The sequence below is a fragment of the Ictidomys tridecemlineatus genome, chromosome 12, assembly GCF_052094955.1.
Source record: "Ictidomys tridecemlineatus isolate mIctTri1 chromosome 12, mIctTri1.hap1, whole genome shotgun sequence".
NCBI lineage: Eukaryota > Metazoa > Chordata > Mammalia > Rodentia > Sciuridae > Ictidomys > Ictidomys tridecemlineatus.
Genome location: NC_135488.1, coordinates 102,027,207 through 102,043,921, shown reverse-complemented (window position 1 = coordinate 102,043,921; position 16,715 = coordinate 102,027,207). Strand labels below are relative to the sequence as shown.

At 51.7% G+C, this 16,715-nt stretch overlaps 1 protein-coding gene and 1 long non-coding RNA gene across 4 annotated transcripts in view; one reads left to right on the top strand and one right to left on the bottom strand.

The window, feature by feature from the left end:
• Dnmt3a (DNA methyltransferase 3 alpha) overlaps positions 1-2,840 on the bottom strand; it is a 103,796-nt gene extending 100,956 nt beyond the window's left edge. The window contains exon 1 of the mRNA XM_078029552.1: positions 2,750-2,840. The gene's annotated coding sequence lies outside the window, so the exon portion shown is untranslated. The remainder of the gene's footprint in view (positions 1-2,749) is intronic.
• Positions 277-16,715, top strand: LOC110597868 (uncharacterized). 3 transcript variants are annotated; one of them, XR_013429176.1, is made up of 3 exons: positions 277-1,075; positions 6,813-6,949; positions 10,242-12,341. It is a non-coding gene; the product is annotated as an uncharacterized LOC110597868 (long non-coding RNA). The 3 variants fall into 3 exon arrangements; XR_005727570.2 differs by lacking the exons at positions 6,813-6,949; positions 10,242-12,341 and adding exons at positions 16,209-16,329; positions 16,547-16,715 and having other exon boundaries at positions 291-1,045; XR_002483663.3 differs by having other exon boundaries at positions 291-1,045.

Genomic DNA, 16,715 nt, shown 5'->3' with positions numbered 1-16,715 from the left:
GGGCCATCTTGCCCCAGAAACGCAGCAGGAACTCTAGCAACCTAACTCTCCAAAGGCAAGCAGCCCCTGCCAGCAGAGGGGATAGCCCAAAGAGGGTCTGCCTGACAGCTGGGCTCCCCAAATCCCACAGGCCAGTACTAACATCCCAGCCACTCAGGGAGAATAGTTCCCTAGGCTGCAGCTGTCACATCTGCCTGGAGGGAGGAGGCACACTGGAGCAGCACACTGGAGCAGCACCTGATCCCAGGATCCCTTCACAGCCTGCCCAGGAGGCGGTTCAGCCTCTGGCAGCCCAGGGTGAAACATGAAGACTGAACTGTCCCCAGGGATGCTGATGGCAGTCTCTGGGCAGGGCAGTGAGGGGCAAGCTGGGTCACAGGGTGGAGGGTGCTTCTCCCCAAAGTCTCCTGTTCCTGCTAGTTTGAGAGGAGGCAGTTACATGGTGGCTCCCGTCTCCAGCCCTTCCGCTCCTGCCTGACGCAGGCCTGAGCTGCCCAACTGGGTGCTGAACGCCATCTTGGGTCAAGGTGCAGCCACAGGGGGCTACATTTGGGAGCCTGGGAGAGAGTCCCTGAGAACTAGCTGCCCCCTACTTCTACCCAGGGTGTCCACACCTTGCACCCTGGCTTTGAAGCAGCGAGAGAAGGAAGGACGGAGGGGATTGTGAGAAGGGGGAAAACAGCAGAGGTGGGGAGGGAAGGGAGTGGGTGCCCCCAACAAGGCAGGCTGCAGGAAAGCAAAATGCAGTTTGGCAGCCAGAGGACCGCGGGCCCCATCGTTGAGGGGCTGGGGGAGGCCGGGGGCGGGTCCTGGACACCAGCCAGCTTAGACCGCGCCGAAGGGGAGGGAGGGCAGGGCGGCCTGGGGAGCGGAGCCGGGGTGAGGGCGGGACACGGACCGCGGCCGCCTGCGGCTTGGAGCTCGGGGTCTCCCGGGGCGCGGGGACCTGGGGCCGAAGACCCCGATCCGCAGCCTCGGTGAGGCCTCGTCCTTCACTGTACAGATGCGAAGCTTTCAAGGACACGTCTGCACCGGCCCGGCGGGGGTGCGTGTGCGTGAGTGTGTCCGCGTGCCTGTGAGTGTGTGCGGGGGGGCTGCTGCAGGGGGCGACCCCGGCGTCCCCACCCGCGCGGTTCCCAGCCCCGATGCTCCCACCCCCGCGTTTTCCGGCCCCCGCGGCCGGCCCCGGGATCCTCGCCCGCCCCCGCCCCGCCCCCACACTGCGGCGCCGCCACCACCGCCGCCCCGGCTCCCACGGCCCGCAGCGGGGGCAGGGAGGAGCCAGCATCGACGCCCCCCACTCCGCGCCGCCCGGCCCTCGGCTGGAAGGTGTGCCCCCCGAATGGGCACTCTCCCCACCCTCGCTGCCCCTCCCAGATCTCCTGGAGCCCCGCACCCCCAGCCACAGGTGGCCAGAGGAGGATCGCTGCGCAGCAGTCCCCGGCCCGGCCCCCGGATCGCCCCCCGGCCCGCCTCCGGGGGCCTCCCGGGTCCCCCGCCCCGCCGGGCCGAGGAGGGCCGGGAGCCGGGGGGAGGGGCGGGGGGCCGGGTCGTGCCAGGCTGCCATTTTCTGCCGCCGCCGCGGAGCCTGCGCGGGGCCCGGCCCCCGCCCCCTCCCTCACTCCCTGTGGGCCGCGGCGGGGGCCGATTATTCCGGGTCGGGGTCCGCGCCCTCCAGCGCCCCGGACTCAGGCCCTAAGCAGGGCCCCGGGGCGGGGGCAGAGCCCGGAAGGCGGGGGCGGTCGGGCCGGGGCCCCTGCGGCAGCGCGGAGCCGGGCACCGCGGCTGAGGCCCGCGGTGGAGAGGGCCCCCCGCAGCATTGTATAGACTTGAACTTGAGCCCGGAGCCGGGCGGGGGCGGGGAGGGGGGTCCGCGCCGGGAGCGGGCAGGACGGGAGGGGGCGCCTGCCGAGCCCGCGGGGACATAAACAAACCCTCAAATCCCCCGCGCCGCCCCGGCCAGCCTGGCCCGCCGTCCCCGCCCGCAGCTCTGGCCCCTCCGGCGCCCGGTGCCGAGTTGCACGGTCCAGGAGCGTGCCCCGAGCCGGGCACTGCCCGCCGCCGTGTCCCTCGCCCGGCCTCCCTCTTCCCAGCCCGCCTCCGGGCCGACCTCCCGGGCCGCCACCAGCGGCGCTCATTACCGTGTGGCCGGTCGGGTCGGGCCGGCCCGGCTGCGCGCCCTGGTGCCGCGGCGCCGCGTCCCGGCTCGTCCTCTGCTCTCGCCGCCGCCGCCGCCGCCCGCGCGCCCTCCTCCCTCCCGGCCCGCCTGCCTGCCTGCCTCGCTCGCTCACTCCCTCCCTCCGCTCGCTGTCGCGCTCCCTCTCTCCGCCTCCTCCGCCGGGTCCCCCCCTCCCACCCCTTCTCTCCGCCTTCCTCCTTCCCTCCCTCCGGCCGCCCGCGGGCCCAGGCCTCCGCCCGCCACTCGCCCCCCGCGGCCGCGCTGGCCCGGGCCCCGGCGCTGCGGAGCCGGCCCGGGAGGCAGCGTCGGCTGGGGGGCCCCGGGGCGCCGCGGCGGGAGCGGCCTGGGCGCGCGGCCGGTCCTAGCGCCCTCAGTCTGACTTCCTGGCCTCTGCGGCCCCACCGGGGTCCCCGCACGCTACGAGACCGAGGGCCAAACCCCGCATCGCTTCGACGGTGCGCCGGGCCTGAGCACCCCGCCACTGACGCGCTCGCGACCACTCAGGGCCCCTTGGGTAGGAGCTGAGCCCAGGGCCTTGCTGCAGCCTCCCCCCGCAGAGCGCCCCGCTACCTGGCGCTGCTTCTGCGCTGGGTCCCCGCATCCAGCACTGGCCGCAGGGACAGCGGCCCCTCCTCTCCCGGGCCGGTGTCAAGTGCCTCCCCCCCCCCCCCCCCGCAGCCCACTGAGCCCCCGGCGGCCTTCGCCCTGCAGTTCTCCCGACCTCCACCAGAGCCCACTGCACTCTGCCTGCCTCAGCACTGGGGCTGGGGACAGCAGCGCTGGCCCGTCCGAGCCGCAATCCCCAGCCAGGTGCCGCCGCCGGAGTGGCGTCCAGTCGTTTCAACAGGGCCAAGGTCGGCGCGCCAGCCTCCTCCAGGCTTCCCCAGAGGCTCAAGCACCTCTATCAGATGCGCTGCCTAGAAGAGAGTGAGCTCCCCCTACCTTGAGGTGTCCAAGTAGAGTTGGGTACCATCAGGTGGGCTCTGGAAGACTGAAAGATCTCGTGGGGTGGGAGGTTGAACTAAATGACATTGAAAGGTCTCCCAGCTGTAAGATTCTGTGTACACCTACACTCTGCCCTCACCCCTTCACCGTGGAGGTTGTTCTCAATCCCCAGACGGCTCTCTGAGCTCCAGGCTTCTGACTTGGGGCATCAGTCTAATGCCACCAGCACAGCCACCTTCTGCTCATCTTTCTTCCAAAAGTCACCTCTAGGACTTGGCGCTAGGCCCTCAGCTCTTCAGCTGCCTTGCCTGACTTCTCTGTTCTGCCTGTCCCTCCATAACCATCACTCCCTGTGCACCTGCATTGGGCCTCCTCCAGGGGCACTGGAGATGGGTGTCCAAGGCCCTCACTGCCAAAGCTGATTCTACTTTTCTGTTGTCACCATGTAACACCCCCTCACCTACCAACTTTGCCCTTTTTAGTGTTAAGAAAGAGCTAGTTCTGAAGAACACACAACTACTCTTTCATCCAAGAGAGCTAGTTTTCCTTCAGGAAGCCCCCTAAGTGTTTCCAGGTCTCCACCTGCCCCCCACCCACAACCCCCAGGCCTCAAGACCTGAGACCCAGGCAGTTGAATTGCCCTGGTCTTTTTCATGTCACATCCTCCAGGCCACTGATGCTAGGCTCTGCTATTCATGATCTCCACCAGGCCAGTTCCAGAGACTCATAATGCTCTGTGAGGTTAAGGACCACATCTCTCATCTCTGTAACCCAGCATCTGATGCATAGTAGGTCCTCAGTATACCTTGGTTGAATGACTATGCGAACTGCAGGTTTCTTTTCTTCATGGCTCTCTATATCCGATTGGGCATCCACATACTACATGGTGCTTCCAACTTGGCTAAAGGGGAGGGCATTTTAGGGAAATGATTGACATGCCTCTGTACTTTGTCAAGGGCTGGTATAAACAGTGCCCCCAAAGAGCAACAGCCACTTACTGTTTACCAAGTGCCAGCCATCTGACATGGCACTTTCCCCTTAGTCATCACTACCCTTTCAGGTAGTTTGAATTGTCCTCACTCTCCAGTGAAAGAATTGAGGTTGAGGCTGGGGGCTGTGGCTCAGTGGTAGAGCACTTGTCTAACATGTGCAAATCCTAGGTTCAATATCCAGCACAGAAAAGAGAGAGAGAGAGAAGTGGCAGAATCAGGATTCAAAGCAAGGTTCGTCTGACTCTGAAATCACTACACCACAACACAACCACACCTTTAACACATTATAGTTGCTCTTATCAAACTGAAATTCTCAGTACCAAATGCATGTTACTATTACTAGGACTATTTATGTTGACATCATTGGGAACCTTAGATGTGTGTGACTTTGGGTGTCTGTGTTGCTGGGGTCCAGGTGGCAAGGTGAGGGAGTTTGTGTCCAATAAGAAGCAAATGTGGCAACAGGTTTGTTCAGACCCTGGCCCTGCTATCTTTAGTCCCAAGAGGAGGCATATCGGTGCCAGCTAGCCCTCCTCACTGCACATCACCCTGAGTTCAGCTCAGATTGGATTAATGTTTAGGCTCCTACACCCCCCACCACTTGTATCTGCCCCTCTGTGGACTTGCCAGAATGGTCAATTTCTAGATACTGTGGGGTGAAGGGCAGTGGCAGTCTAGATAGACTAGGTTATCCTGCAGTAAGAACTCCAAATGTCACTGACTTAAAACCCACAAAATTCCTATGGAAAATAGTATAGTGGTTCCTCAGAAAAATTAAACAGAACTGCCATATGACCCAGCAATCTTTGGGGTATTTATCCAAAAGAATCGACAACAGACTCTGAACAGATATTTGTGCACCAATGTTCATAGCAACACTGACTGTTCACAATAGCCAATAGAAACAACCTGAATGTCCATCAACAGATGAATGGATAAACAAAATGTAGTGTATACACTGAAATATTATTCAGCCTTAAAAAGAAAGGAAATTCTGACATATGCTACAACCTAAATGAACCTTGAAGATGTGCCAAGTAAAATAATCTACCCTCAGAAGGACAAATGATGTAGGATTTCACATACATGAGGTACCAAGAATAATTAACCTCAGGGAGACACAGTGGAATAATGGTTACCAGGAACTGGAGGGAGACAGGGATGGGGAGTTAGTGTTTAATGGGCACAGAGTTCCATTTTGGAAAGATGAAAAAACTCTGGAAATAGATGACAGTAACATTTGCATGATGATGTGATTGTATTGAATGCCACCAAACTGAAAAATGGTGAAAATGGTAAATTTTGTGTTATGTATATTTTACCAAAATAAAACAAACAGAGCACTGGGCATGGTGGCTCATGCCTGTAATCTCAGCAGCTCAGGAGGCTGAGGCAGGAGGATCACGGGTTCAAAGTCAGCCTCAGCAACCCTGTCTCAAAAAAGAGGCTGGGAATGTGGCTCAGTGGTTAATCACTCTTGAGTTCAATCTCTGGCCCAGTGGTTAAGTGCTGTTGGGTTTAATCTCTGGTACCTAAATAAATAAATAAGAATAAACACACACCAGAGCATAGTGCAACTGTAAATTTATGATGATAATCAGTAGGACTGGCATATGACTCAGTGGGCAAGGGCTTGCCTGCCATGCTTGAGACCCTAGGTTGATTCCCAGCACTAGGAAAAAAAAATCTATACGTTTCTTGTTCATTTCATATGTATCCTGCATATCTGCAGTGGGGTGGAGGTAGGAGGCTGGGTCCACTGAATATTCAGGGACCTGAGCAGTAGATAAGCTACCTTCTCATGGAGAGATCTGGAGGGTATCACTTAGAAAATAGACATTTGTCACTTGGTGACTAGAACCAGTCATTTGGTTCCATTTAACTCCAAAGATCCAGGAAGTAAATGCCTCCATTGGCCTCAAAGATCCAGATATATTTACATCAATGACCATCAGAGGCATCCTTCCAAACCTCTCGCCGACTTTGCCATCCTCCTCCCTGACTTCCAGACCTGGCTTACCTACCCAACCCTCCTGGTGACATCAATCTCACAGTGACTCACCACTTCAGTCATCTCAATGTCCTCTTCAGGTCCCTCCTGGGACAGCTACATCCGTTGTTAGTGCAAGTTCTTCATCTGAACCTACAAATGGTGATACTTCTATCTTCCTTCCAGGGAAAATTGTTAAGCTACTCAAGACTCTGTTGCAAGAGACAGCGTCCCAGCCTGCGCCATCTTACACAAAAGGACTAAGTTGCTTAGAGTTTAGACAACTGGGATCCCAGGTTGGGTTTTCAAGAGTAGGAAAATCCAGGAGTTTTAATGGCACTTCCAGAGCGTGTGCTCATTCTCAAGATATCTCTCTCCCTCTCCCTCTCTCTCTCTCTCTCTCTCTCTCTCTCTCTCTCTCTCTCTCTCTCTCTCTCTCTCTCTCTCCACTCATATCTGCTTCCCACTGGGTCCACATCTACTACTTCAAACAAACCCCACAAAGCTTTGGAAGATGGTGGCCAGCCAGCAGGCTCGGGTTCCCCCAGCTCAGGGCTCTATGGTAACAAACCACTTTCTTTTCCTTCAGGAAGTCTCCTGATGTCTGCAGGACATGAAGCTCCCAGTTCTTTAACATCCTCACAACCCTGAGCTTTACGGTCTGAAACACACAATGTCCTTATTTTGTTTTTTGTTTCTTGGTCAGTGTTGCCTTCACTCCTGAGGCCATCCCTACCAGAAAAATCCCAAGAATTACTTCAGTTTTTTCTGGCTTGGGTCAACAGCCCACCCTGAACCAAGTTCTATGGCCAGTGGGATGACATGGATCACATACCCATCCCTGTAAGTGGATAAAAGACATGGCATTGGGATGTACAGAACCAGTCAGCACCCTATGAATTAGGGGTGGAGTTGTTCCCCAAAGTGGCAGCTTATCCTTCTTCAAATGCACTTTCAAAAATGATCCTGCTACTTGACAGTGAGTGGCTGCACAACATTGTGACTGTACTAAATGCCACTGAATCGCACACTTTAAAATGGTTAATGTTATGTGAATTTCATCTCAATAAAAAGATATTATTTGGGCTGGGATTGTGGCTCAGTGGCAAAGTGCTAGTCCAGCAGTATGAGGCCCTGGGTTCGATCCTCAGCATCACATAAAGATAAATAAATAAAATAAAGGTATTGTGTCCAACTACAACTAAAAAATAAATATTAAAAAAGATGTGATTAGGAATGCTCCTGCTGATATAAAGAACCCACCCCATCTGCAACCTCTTTCCCAGAAAAGGCTAATCCGATCCCGGCCGACTCTAAGATCAAGATCTCTTGAGTAATGTGCATTCTTATCCATGAGGTCTCCATGTGGCTTCTTGTCACCCTGTACCCTGTGGTTAAATTATCAATTCAACCACCCAAAACACCAAATATACAATGGTGTGAAGGAAATAGATTATCCAAATGAGGACAGACTTTGGAAAAGAGAAGATAGGAAAGAAGGCACAGGGCTGCTGTCCCCTGGCCGGCAGGCACCATACCTGCTGGCACGGTGGGCGGGGCTCCTCTTGGCAGTGGAGCCAGGTCCTGTGTGACTTCCTAGTAGTATCTCTCTGGTTCATTGTCTGTAGCTGCACCTGGGGGCTGAAGGGAAGAATTCCCTTTAGGGAGTTCCTGCTCACTCCTCCTGGGGATTCCTTCAGAGGCTGAGTGTCCCTGGGGCTGGAGACCACGTCCTTCAAACCCTATCCAAATGCTAGTCAGCCCATTTCCTGGGAAGTTGTGTTAGACGGCTTTCTATCACTGTGACAAAATATCTAAGATATACAATTTAAAGGGTAAAAAAGGTTTCTTTTGGCTCACAGTTTCAGAGGTCAGTTCATGGTTGCTTGTCCCTATTGCTTTGGGTCTGTGGCAAGGCAGAACATGAGAGTGGACAGCACATGGCAGAGTGAAGCTGCTCACCTCTTGGTGGCCAGGAAGCAGAGAGAGACCAGGAGCTGGGGTCCCAATATACCCTTCCAGGGCATCCCCCAGTGACCTAACTCCTAACTATGTCCCACCTCCTAAAGTCTCCTCGTCCTCCCAATAGCACCACCAGCTGGGGGACAAAGGCTTCAAAGTTTGGTTCCCAGCTTTTTTGTGGGGTGGGGTACAGGTACTGGAGATTGAACCCAGGGGCACTCAACCACTGAGCCACACCCCCAGCCCTATTTTGTATTTTATTTAGAGACAGGGACTCACTGAGTGGCTTAGCTTAATGCCTCGCTTTTGCTGAGGCTGGCTTTGAACTCAGGATCCTCCTGCTTCCCGAGCCGCTGGGATTACAGGCGTGTGCCACCACACCCGGCTTGGTTCCCAGCTTTGGGGGGACATTTTGACACAAATCATAATAGAAGTCCACAGACTAGTAACTAGAGTTTTCCAAAGGCTCAAAGACACCAAGTTAATTACTCGGCATGCACCAATGTTGGGAGAATTAAAACAAGGAGTCAGTATGGAAGTGCTTTGTCCCCCATAAAATGCCATATTGTCGTTCACAGAGGAAATCATAAAGACACAAATTCATTCCATATGGTTTTATATGTGAATGTACAAAGTCCTTCTCTTCAATTATTTTTATCCTCTTTATTGCGTTTCTCACAGCAGCTTCAATAAATGTTCCCTCACTTCTAAGCTGTTGGTTCAGCCCCTTCCCCAACAGATACCTCAGCCCCTGCCTCTCAGCCAAGTAGGAGCCTTCATCCTGTAAGAAAAATAGAGGTGGAGCTGAGGGCAGGTCTCAGTGGTAGAGCACTTGGCTAGCTAGATTAGTGAATAGAGGTAAAATGTGACGTGATATATATATATATATATATATATACACACACACATGCATTTGTGTGTATATCTCTCCACATACATGTATATGTGTATGTGGGTATATGTTCCCTTGTTGTCCCCGAGAAGGCTTGAAATCAATGAAATCTCAATAGCAATGAGCACACCTCTTATCCAGATCTTGGTTTCTAAATACCATTCTTTACTAAAAAAAAAGAAAAAAAAAACTGAGTCAGGTAAGGAACAACCTGAGCTCAGAATATGTCACATGTAAAAGTTAAGAAGTAGTCAGACAATGAGGGGATACAGAAGGGGCTCCCACTGGTGGAGCACCAAAATAAATAACAAGAATATCAGATTCGAGCCCACAGAGCCAGGTGCCATGGCACAGACCTATAATCCCAGCAATTCGGGAGGCTGAGACAGGAGGATTGCAAATTCAAGTCCAGCATGGGTAACTTAGCAAGACCTTGTCTCAAAATAAAAAATAAAAAGAACTGGGGATGTAGGTCAGTAGTAGAGCACCCCATGTTCTATCTCCAGTGCATGCACGTGCGTGCGCGCACACACACACACACACACGCACAGATTCCATACAGACAGCAATAACTGTAGTAATATGTTGTTTAATGAAAGAGACATGTTCTGAGAAATGCATCATTAGGCATTTTTTTGTGGGGGGCACACTTTTTATTGATTTCTTTTTATATATGACAGTGGAATGCATGACAATTCATATTACACATATAGAGTACATTCCATTAGGCAATTTTGTTCTTGTGCAAACATTGCCAAGTGCACCTATATAAACTAAGATGGCTATGATATAATCTGGGTGATATAATCTTATGGAACTACTATCATATATGTGTCATATATGTCATGTGCTATTGTCTGATTTGTGTCCACGACTGTAATGAACAAGACTACAAGTTTAAAGAGGAATGCAATGTTCATGTAGTCTCAAAGTACTTCCCCACAAAATGCATATTAATTACAAAGAGGAAGAGAGTAACTTTACAATGGAAAAGATGGGAACATATCACTTTAATCAAGTGATCAAAATCAAAGTTAATGTCATCGGTCAGGTCATCATCAAAGTGGTGCACCAGGGGCTGGAGTTGTAGCTCAGTGGTAAAGCACTTGCCTCACATGCAGGATGTCCTGGGTTCGGTCCCCAGTACCACTCAGAAATAAGCAAAAATAAAGATATTGTGTCCCTCTACAACTAAAAAATATATATATTTTTAAAAAATGGTGCACCAGCCAAAAGGATACCATAACGACACAGCAGCATTTCTGTGATGTGCCACCACAGGCGTATGTGAATCTGATCTCGAGGAGACATCAGACCAACCTAAGATGAGGGCTATTCTACAAATGAGCTGACTTGCACCTTTCAAAAGCGTCAAGGTCAAGAACATCAAAGAAAGGTTGAGAAACTCTTCAATACTGAAGGAAGCTAAAGACGCATGAAAACAAAAAGTGCAAAAAAAAAAAATAAATGAAAAATAAAAGATAACAAAGTATGATCTTTTTGTTATAAAGGACATTATCTGAACTACTAGAGAACCCAAATGGGCTCAAGGGTTAGATGGTAGTAATGGACCAATGTTACTTTCCTGATTTTGATGTTTGTACTATAGCTATGAAAGAGAAAGTCCTATTCGTAAGAAAAATATGATAAAATTTTTTGGCGGGGGAAGGGGGGATGCTGGAGTATCTGGTTAACAACTCGTTGACAAATGATTCAGAAACAAACAGTACTTTGTACCATATCTGCAACTTTTTTGTAAGTTTGAGATTGTTTTGCCATAAAATATTTTCAAAATCATAGGGATTATAGCATTTTGCCTTTCCACCAGGAATATATATGAGTCTTACTAGCTGAGTATGCTGTCACACTCCTGGAGGTTTGCCCGTGTAACAGGTGAGCAGTGCTCTCTTGCTGTACATTTTCATTTGCATTTTTCTTATTATGAGGCAGTTGAACATCTTTTCATATGGCTAAGGGCCATTTGCATTTATAAACAGAACGATCCGTTTATATCTTTGGACGGTTTTCCTATCAGATTGTTGGGCTCCTTCTCCTTGATTTTTCGGATCACTTTATAAACTGAGGCGGCTCTTCCTGGACTGAGACAAGGCCACAATCGTTGTTGCACTTTTGTATTCTGGGCCTAGCATTGTGCCAAGGAAGTTGGTGGGTTGGTCTTTGCCAGGGGGATGGTTAAACTCCATCCAGAGAAATGTTAGCCATTTTCCCTGAGAGCTGAGTGGTGGTGCTCTGGAGAGTGGTCTTGGTTGCACTGAAAGAGGAAACGGATCTGAGCTGGGTCTGAAGCTGCTTGGTTTTGACAGCCAAGGGCATTGAGGATACAGAACAAGGAGGCGGGCGGAGCGAGGGCACGGCAGGGCATGCCTGCGGCCACCCCTTTCCCCTCTCTCCCTCTACTGCCTGCCCCACCCTGGGCTCGGTTGCCCTGTTGGACAGAACTCCCCCTGTCCAACTTGCCCTGTGCCCACCCTCCGGTCTCCCTAGGGCCCCTCCCACTTCCCACTGCTCCTGCACAGGGAAGGAGGCGGCCTGCTGCCTCTGGAACCCGATCTCATTGAATCTGCGCCAAGCAGCAGTGCCAGGGGCTCATGGCTGGCAATCTCACTGTCACCTCACTTTCTCTGGGGTGTGTGCCTTCATGGCAAAATAAAAGATTAGAAAGCTGCCATTGTGCTCCTACTTTTCAGGTATACACAGTGCCTTGGGGGAGCGCAGTGGAGTTTTTTCCCGGATGGGCTTCTTCTGGTAGGCAGTGTGTGCCTCCTGGGCTCTAAATTGAGTTTCATGTAATTCAATCAGGGGGGGTGTCATTTTTTAAAAAATAAACGTTTTATTTTGAGATAATGTTGTATTCCTGTGCAGTTATAAGAAACACTGCAGAAGCCAGCACGGTGGCACTAAATACCTCTAATCTCAGTGACTCGGGAAGTTGAGGCAGAAGGAGCGCAAGTTCAAGACCAGCATCAGCAACTTAGTGAGGGTCTGTATCAAAAATGGGGGGCTGGGGGTGGGGCTGTGGCTCAGCGGTAGAGCACCCGCCTCTCAAGTGCAAGGCCCTGGGTTTGATCCTCAGCACCACGTAAAAATAAATAAATGAGATAAAGGTATTGTGTGTAACTACAACTGGGTTCGATCCTCAGCACCGCATACAAATAAATAAAATAAAGGTTTTTTGTTTTTTTAAAATTTTTAATATTTATTATTTAGTTCTCGGCGGACACAACATCTTTGTTGGTATGTGGTCCTGAGGATCGAACCCGGGCCGCACGCATGCCAGCTGAGCGCGCTACCGCTTGAGCCACATCCCCAGCCCCAAAAATAAAGGTATTGTTCCCACCAACAACTAAAAAAAAACTTCTTGGGCTGTGGATGTGGCTCAAACGGTAGCGCGCTCGCCTGGCATGCGTGCGGCCCGGGTTCGATCCTCAGCACCATATACCAACAAAGATGTTGTGTCCCCCGAGAACTAAAAAATAAATATTAAAAAAAAAATTCTCTCTCTCTCTCTCTCTCTCTCTCTCTCTCTCTCTCTCTCTCTCTCTCTCTCCTCTCACTCTCTCTTTAAAAAAAAAAAAAAAAAAAAAAACTTCTTAAAAGAAAAATAGGGGTGGGGATCAGTGGTAGAGGGCCTCTGGGTTCAACCCCCAGTTTCACAAAGGAAAAGAAATGAAGGAAAGAAGGAAGGGAGGGAGGGAGGAAATACTACAGGGAGATCCACATACCTTACCCAATTTCCCCTCGATTATGAGACCTCAAAAAACTTAACGTGTAACATCACAACCAAGAGTTGACACTGAAATGAAGATTTACATCAACGCAAGATTCCTGATGTGGCCCTTATAGAGATGCCCTCCTGTGCTTCCCATAACCCTGAGCAACTACTGATCTGTTCTCTGTTTCTGTAATGTCATCATTTCAACAACATTATATAAGTGGAGTCATATAGTGTGTGGCCTTTTTGGAATGGAATTTTTCACTCAGCACAATTCTCTGGAGACTCATCCAAATGATTAGTTGTGTCAATAGTTCACCCCCACCCCTTTTGGTGTGTGTGGTCCTAGAGATGGAGCCCAGGGGCATTCTACCACTAAACCCATCCCTCCGCCCTTTTATGTTTTATTTTGAGATAGGGTCCTGCTAAGTTGCTGGGGCTGGCCCTGAACTTGTAATTGTCCTGCCTCAACCTCCCAAGTTCTGGAATTACAAGTGTGTGCCATGGTGCCATTCATTCACTAAAGGATATTGGAGTGTTTCCAGGTTTTAGCTGTTTTTCAGTTTTCATGGTTTCTAGGGTTAGAAATCTGAGACCAGGGAAGTGGACCAACTTGCATCAAAGGCCACAGGCCCCAGGCAGGATGGTGCACACCTGTAATCCTAGTGGCTTAGGAAAGCACCTTGGCAACTTAGCAAGGCCCTAAGCAACTTAGTGAGACCTGTCTCAGATTTAAAAAGAGCTGGGGATGTGGCTCAGTGGTTCAGTCCCTGGTATCAAAAAGAGGGGTGGGGGACAGGGCCACAGGCAGAACTGGCATTCAAAGCCAGGCTCATTTGCTGCAGTCACATGGGGCCCTGGGTGAGAAACAGACCAGGCAGGCTCAGTGGGAAATATGGAGACCCGAAAGTCATTCACAATCTGATGGCTTAGGGCTGGGGTTGTGGCTCAGCAGTAGAGCACTCACCTCTCAAGTGCAAGGCCCTGGGTTTGATCCTCAGCACCACATAAAAATAAATAAATAAGATAAAGGTATTGTGTAACGACAACTAAAAAATGTTTTTTTTTAAAAATCTGATGACTTAAAAGTCATGTAAGAAAGGTGAGTTGGAATAGGAGGGAGGCCAGGAGATCTGTGGCCAGCATTGACCAGGGATTTGGGGAAGTTGTCAATCTCCTTCCAAAGGGAACATGGGAAACAGAAATGAGAAGGAGGGACCTAGTGACTGATTTGGGTTGTTTGGATAGCATTCAGATGAAATGTATATTCGGGGGCCAGAGGAGAAATGGAGCCGGATGCAGATAAGCTGATGCAATGGAGGAAACTTCTAGAGAAAAGTCACCATAAACAGAGCCATCACTGAGCCACGAATGGATGGATGTCTAGGGAGTATGGAGACCAGAGATGCTGGGAAGGACCGGAACTCTCTCCCAGCATGGTGGCAAAGAAGAAAGAAGGAGGCTTAGGGAGGCAAAGAGGCAAAGGAAGAGCCAGATGAGTGAACAGAGGCCACAGAGGACAAGGATTGCCAAGGATCGGGGTCCAGGAAGGGGAGCATGTTTGTTGGCGATTGCTGCATGAAAAATGGACCCAGATCTTGGCGGTTTAAGCCACAATTATTGTCTCACTGTTTCTGTGTGTCAGGCATCCGTGGGTAGCTTAGCAGTGTCCTCTGGCTCCGGGTCTCTCACAGGTGGCAGTCACGGTGTCTGGCTGTCACCCTCTCGGGGTCTTTTCGGGTGGGGAAGGGTCTGTTTCCGCGTCATCCACAGAGCAGATGTTGACGGGACTGAGTTCCACAGAGGTTGCTGGTCCAGGGGCTTCATCAGAGTGAGGGAGCAGGGCGGAACCAGAGAGAGCGTGGCGAGGCGGGAAGGACAAGTCTTTTATAACAGATCTCAGAAACTTTTGCCCTAATTTTCTCCACTAACAGCAAGTCACTGGGACCAGCCCACACTGGAGGGGAGGGGATTACACAGGAAGCTCCTGGGGAGTGAAGGCAGCCTAGCTGGATGTGACCTAAGACTGTTCCAAGGTGGCCCACGACCAGACAGTGCCAGGAGAGTGTGAGGGGACAGAGGACAGGGTGGCAGGCACTGAAGTGGTGATCCCAAGTCCCAGCTGCCCTTAGCACCTCAGAGACCCCACTGGTTCCCAGAAGACCCCAGCTTAGTCACCTGCCTCGGTTCCTTCTCCCCACCCCCTCCCCCGCCTCCACCAGCAGAACCAGGAATAAAAGAATAATAAATAGCCAGGACCAGGCTGTGGCTTGTGGTATAGCATGTACCCGGCATGCCTGAGGCCCCGGGTGCAATCCCAGCACCATTAAAAATAAATAAATAGCTGCAAAATGCCCTCCCAGAGCCACAGGAGCACACACCTGACTTGTCAGCTCCGTTCCCCCTTCCACTGGCGAAAACCTCTTGAGGGCACAGGAAGAGGGCACCGGCTCCATGGACGTTTCCATGTGCCAGGATTGGCATCCTCTCAGCTGCTCGGCCATCAGTCGCCTGTCCCCTCAGGGCAGGGAGAGTCCCCCTTCCCTGGAAGCTCTCTCTCCACAGAGCCTGGGCATATTTCCTTGTCACCCTGAAGCTGTTTGGGTAGGAGTGACAGACGACAAGGGAGACGCTGAGATCTCAAGGTGGCACTGAGGCCCTCCTCCGAAGGAGCTAGCACCACCCTTGTCCGGGATACTCAGGGGGCAGGAATGAGGGGGAGCCCTCAAGGGCTGAGATGAGGCTGGACAGAGACTTTTTGAGGAGGTCACAGAAGAGAGTAGCAGGCACAAAGTCCCCTCTGAAGGCCAGGTGCAAGATGGAACCATTTGCAGAAGTCCCCTTGTGACAAGGGGCACAGGGAGGAAGAATAATGGCCCTCCAAGTCCTCCACGTCCTAATTGCTGGACCCTGTGAACATGTTAGGTCACATGTCAAGGGGAATTAAGGTTGCAGCTGAGTGAAGGTCACTCCTCAGTGACCCAGAGATGGGGTGACGACCCTCAATTATCTGAGTGGGTCCTCACCAAGAGAAGAGGAGGCAGAGAAGCTGGGTCAGAGCCACACTGGGCAAGAAGGACTCCACCCGCTGTGGCTGGCTGGGAAGACACAGGGCGGGGCCAGGGCGGAGGAGTGTGGGCAGCCCCTCAAAGCTGGCCACAGAGGGGCTGCCCACAGCCAGGAAATGCATCCCCACACGCCTTCCCTCTCCTTCGGCTCCAAGCCGGGGCCTGAGCCCAGGGAGCTGGGCTAAAAGTTGGGAGACCTGGATTCCAACCCTGGCCCTCCTTCTAACTTGCTCTTTGACCCTGAGAAGTCATTTTTCTTCCTCTGGCTCAAGTTTTTTCTGAAACATGACCTTGGTGACCACCCACTGCCACCCTCCTGCGGCACCCCATGCTGGGGGAGGCTCCCAGCCCGGGTGAAAACCCCCACACCCACTTTCAGGGCCAGGTCCTCCCACTCCGGGTCTGACTCCCCATTTGCATTTTTATTCCTCCTCTAACTCAGCACAGGATTGGAACCAGGGATAATAAAAATGGCTCCCGGTGGATGAATGGATAAAGAAACCGCGGTATAGACACACCATGGGATATTACTCGGCATTGAAAGAAAATAAAATCAAGGCATTTGCAGGTAAATGGATGAAGCTGAAGAATATCACACTAAGTGAAGTAAGCCAATCCCCCAACACCAAAGGCCGAATGTTTTCTCTGATCAGTGGATTCATAATGGGAGTGGGGGGAGCATGGGAGGAAGGGAGGAACTTTGGATAAGGCAGAGGGGAGGGAGGGGAAAGGAGGGGGTAGGGGGGAAGGAAGGATGTGGAATGAGATGGCCATCATTACCCTAGGTACATGTATGAAGACAGAAATGGTGTGACTCTACTTTGTGTGCAACCAGAGACATGAAAAATTGTGCTCCCTTTGTGTGCTATGAATCGAAATACATTCTGCTGTCATGTATAACAAATTAGAACAAATGAACAAATTAATTAATTAAAAGAAAACAATGGAATAACA